Source organism: Pygoscelis adeliae, unplaced genomic scaffold (assembly GCF_000699105.1).
Source record: "Pygoscelis adeliae isolate BGI_AS28 unplaced genomic scaffold, ASM69910v1 Scaffold429, whole genome shotgun sequence".
NCBI lineage: Eukaryota > Metazoa > Chordata > Aves > Sphenisciformes > Spheniscidae > Pygoscelis > Pygoscelis adeliae.
Genome location: NW_008825561.1, coordinates 1,194,379 through 1,199,676, shown reverse-complemented (window position 1 = coordinate 1,199,676; position 5,298 = coordinate 1,194,379).

Below are 5,298 nucleotides of genomic sequence, written 5' to 3'. Positions count from 1 at the left end.
TTCAAATACTGACAAAATTAGAACAGCCCAACATGTAAAATATATCTTATTACATGAAAGACTTCGTTTTATTACAAATGGAATGGCTTAGAGACCATCAGGAGACAAGAGCTCTCCTGTTCCTTCCAAATCTCCAGTCATCATCTAGAATAATTAGATGATGCAGATGCAACTTTTTAACTTCTTCCTGCACCTTACTTTCAAAGGAAGAAATCTCTATTGCACTTCTTTATTTTTTTTGAGAAGGAACCATTTCAAGCTACTTTTTTTCCTGTCTATCCTAGAACAAAATTTGTGTGGCTTTTCTCTTCAACTTCCTTTCTCCTGCATTACGAAAGCTCTTTGCATGCAAATAGTATCTCCCATACAGATTTACTTCCAGAAGGAAACGCTTGCTGCAGTGGCATCCCATTTGGTAAAAAGGATGAAGAGGTTATGATATTTAATCAGAACTGGAAATCAGATTCCTCGCATTACAACTAGAGGCAGTATTAAAAACAAGAGCTTTGTAAAAATGCTGACTATATTATTGAACAGTGGAAGGAGTTAATATTTTTCTTGTGATTACTTTCTGATGAAAAACGGTATTTTTTTAATGAATTTTGATCTAGTGTGTGCGGAATGGTTTCTCTGTAGCTTCAGCTATTCCTCTCACTTTGAATGACATCCAGAAAGGTGTCATACATAGACCTAAGTGGGGCTATCTTTTCTTAAGACAAAGTATGTTCTTAAATAATAAATGATCCTGGCAAGTTGTTTATTACCAGCAGTTAATGATCTGTTTATTAGTTAAAGTCTGTGGCTGTTAACACTCTAACAAATCAGTTCACTCTGTTAAACATCAATTTTGAGTACATTATTGGTATTAACCATACAACGAACTAAAACTGTTGCAGACAGTTGATTTTATTGCTACGGCAGAATTGTATAATAGGAGGCAAAGGTGTTCAATAGGATACCAGTGTTCTTGAAAAGAAAAATAGATTAGGTTACATTTGTTTGTATTGGTTAACAACTCGCTCATATTCATAATGAATGTGTATTCTTTTTTCCCAAACGTCTTTCAAGCAGGCTCAGCTTAAAGTCCTACACTCTGTAATTTCCATCTTTTTAAGAGTGTAAGGATTACTTTTGCTTGCCTGCATATAGTTTAGAAAAAAAAAATAGGTGGGCTTAAAAATTAACTTCCAGAAGGAGTGTGAGATGAATAGCTTGCTTAAAAAAAAATTACTTAGAAACAAATACTGCTAACACCCCTTGTTTGCCTGAGCAATTGGCACTACATCAACTGGTTTTCCAGACTAGTTGCAGCTACTGGGAGGAATAGGCAGAGAGAGAGTTTGAAGATTCTGGTGTTGGTTCTGCATTAAGCTGTGCTTCACTTACATCGTGTTAAAATCCCACAAGCATCTTCAACAAAATGAAGTTCCAAATGGAAGACCTGGGATATTAGGTGATCTTGATGAGAATACTTGGTCTTGAGAGGAATGGTGCTCTACAAGGTTTTGGCTCTGCCTAGTCCCAAACTATAAAATACATGTATTGCAATTTTGCATCTGATCAGGAAACAAAGCTGTAAAAGTAGGTTCATTCCTAGGGCTCAAGCAGTGGTAATAAGTCTGGCAAGGCTGGATAAATAGGTGTGAGAATTACATTCCAACCCACAAATTCGAGAGTTCAGATCTGTTCTTTCAATTTTGGCCCACTTCTCATAAAAGGTAGCTCTGATACTTTCAGCATTTAGAAATAATCCACTGATACATTAGCAGAAAGTAATCCCCAAAAGCTTTTCTCTGAAATGTATCAAAAATACTTTTTCTCAATCTGCTCGACAACTAAAATATTCTCAGCTTTTTCCTATGTTGGATTAATTGAATTGGTGCAAAACCTTATATGGGCCCAGTGTTATTTCTCTCAGTCCTAGAATGGCTTGTTCTGATTTAATTTGAATCTTTCTTATTTCAGTTGAACTCAGCTAAAATAAACATAGTTAAAACAGCAATCAGTGGTTCATAGTGCTCAGCTAGTGCAAAGGCCATCTCAAAAGAACATTCTAAATTAAATCACACCGACTTTATATTGATAATCTGCAACTTGCTTGAGGTAGAACAAATTACTGGAAAACGTGTTGTACCACCAAACTGTAGCTGTAGTCTAAAAGGTCAGTACAGAACAAGAATTCAGTAACAAAAGTGACACTTTGGACCCTGAACAGCAGGATGTCTAGCAGAGCTTTCTGTAATGGTATTAAAGTGTTTGGCTCTTTTCATGTTTGCCAACCTATTTACTGTCCTGTTGAAGGAGGAATAGGAGGACCTGTGGTTTACACCCAGTGTCAACAACAAGATAATTTCCCTAAGAGTAAGTACTGCTTTCACGAGAGTTTTAATTACCCCAGAGGTCCTGTGGTTTTCATCTATCCCTGCAATTAGCCAGTTATCCCATGGGAAGGTATTTGCAATGTAATCTGAATTAAAACCTAATCCAACTGCTGTTAAAACCAAAGGTGCTGAAGATTTGCTGAAATTCTCTTGCTGTCAGTTTGGTGCCAGTGTAGCTTGTTTAGGGGCTTGAGCTTCTCCCCCACCCAGCTTACCTGTCATGCAGGGATCGTCTAACCTGGTTCAGAGCAGTCCTAGAAAATGAAGCAACAGCAGAGGGAAAGGAGGTGAGCTCAGCTCTCACCTTTGCTAAGCAGTGGCACAAACTTCCCCGCTTGCCTCTGGGAGCACCAAATCACATTTTAATCTTGCAAAGCACGCGGAGTTTATAGACCAATGATATGGAAGTGATCTTAGCTGAAGTCATGTCGCTCACTGTAGCCCTTGAAGATTACTGACTGCACCTGAAAGTTTCTGCAGCTGGCATTCTGAATTGCTTAATTCACAGGGTGCATTATAAGCACAGCATGATTACGCAAAGTCAGAATCATCCAAGGAAGAAATCTGTGGTGGTTGCTGCTTGAGCTGATTGTTAGTGCTATAAATTTGAATGCACTGACACTTCCCTCTTGCCTGAAATTTAATGATCTCTTCTCTATGTACATTTATATGGCTTTATATATAAAAGCCCTATGTTGGATGGCATGAATGTTAAATGTGTTTTTCTTCCCTGACCAGAACAGCTTTTACTGCCCCTTACTCTACCCTGTTTATACAGTGCCACATAGCAATGAGTGTTTTTAATAGAAAAACCTCAGAGTTGTTTTTAGTAGTACATATTTTTTCTTATCAATGTATGCATCACTATGCAACACGCAGCCAAATGCCAGAACAATAGACTCTTCCTGTAGTTTTATTTTCCTTCAAGCTGTACGAGCAAGGCTCCATTTAAACCCCACTAAATGAACGTTGTAAATGGCACATCAGAGAAAAGCATGTGTTTTACCAGTCAGGCTTGAGAGCATTTGAAATCAGCCCTCGGTTTGAAGTGATAGGTAGACAGCGGCCAGGCTGGCAGAGCAGAGGGAGGGTAAGAGGGGAGTTGTGTAGGCTGGAGGGGTTACTGTGACTTGAGCAATCCACAGGATAAGGAAATATAAAAATTATGTGACTTTATGTCCTATGGTTCTTTCTTTTTATGAATAGCATCTTTACTATTGCAGTCACTCTCAGCACAGAATTGTTCCATATTCAGTAAAGAGGCAGAAAATTCAACTGCAGGTTCAGAATCAATGCTGTTAAATTTGTAATTGCTAGATTTTCTTTTTTGGATTTTCACAAAGAAATGACACCAGTTCAATCAAGAATGATTTCAGAATAAATGTATTGGTGGAATTGCTGTGTGTGGACTAACTCCTGGATTGCCTGAGAAGAGTGAATGCTTCGGTTTTCCTCCTTGAGACTTCTTCTTTGAGACTTCACAACACGCAACACAACTAAGTGTGGTATATAGTCCAGAAAACTTAAGACACAATCTGATGACTGTCTGTATATCACTCTCTCTTTGAGAACAGAGCGAGCAAATGGCATACTAAGCTACCGTTTGTGGTAAGCACAGCCAGTTCTGAAGTCAAGGCATTCCGTGCACAAGAAAGTCAGATTTTTTTCAATGTAGCTCTTTCAAGAGCTTGATGTTCGTGTTTAAATCATCTTAGAATCAAGAATCCAGTTGTTTGGTCCATAGTATAGGCTAGGGAATATTTGTACAAAATATTTAAAGTTATTCTCTGGTTTCCCTGAATCCTGCTAATGTTTCAACATGGGCCAGTCTCCTTTTGCTGAATTAGGGCAGGCTGAGGTTAGGAAAACCTAAAATTAGTGGGATTTAAACTCTGATTGCTAGACTAAAGCATTAGTTGTCTGGTGACTAATGCCTTAAGAGGTCTTTGTAAAGAAAATATTTTACAATCAAAGGAAACCAAAACAGTGCACTACCTGCTTTGGACAGATTGAGAATATGTATATTGGAAATTTTGGGGGGTTACAAAGGTTCTGAAAGTTCCCCCAAACTTTTTAAAGTTTTGTCTAATGTATATTACAAAATGTATATACACTGGAACTTCACATGACACTCATCATGGGTTTTGCAATGCCTTAAGGTACGCAAGCAGATAACCTTTCAGATAGATGCCCAAATTAGCAATGAAAACAGGTAGACATTGCTGTCACCAACTGCTGTTTCAAATCCGTCTTCACGCTCCGTTCAAAACAGCAAATTTTGTAACCAACATGAAGTTCAAAGGTCTGGAGCAGCAAAACTTAAGTACAGACAATGACTATGACAGCTGTTACTGGGTTAAAAGTTGGAGTTCTGAAAAGACCTGGGGTCTCAGTAAGACTTTTGCTGCTAAATTGCATGGCTTTCCTTACCTTTAGGTCACTTCTGAACATGAAGTGGTGAAAGCCCACAGCTTACTTTAAGGTAAGCCTGCTCTGTGAAACTATGGGCTTTCTTTAGGAGCATGCAGTAAGGTAGGGTATAGGTCTGCAACTCACGGTCTTCTCCAAGCTAGCTGTGCAGACGCTCTTGGTACACGTGATGGCTGAAAGGCTCAAAGTACTCTCAGTACAAAAAGCTTTTCCATGTGCAGATTTAGCGTAGACCAAGAGTGCTCTATAAATTCACATTCTTTGTGCACTAACTTTCTTGGTTAGATCTGTCCCAAAATGCTTGTGCCCACTGGATTTTCTCAGCGTGGTAGCTAGTGCATATTTACTACCCTGAGGTTAAAGCACAGTGAAGAATTAGTCCAAGAAATGCAGATATCCATCCATCAAATTTTTGAGCATATTTGATCCTCAAATCAGTTGCTGATGTTTGTTGATGTATCCACTGCAAGAGGCAGAGTGGGGAAAG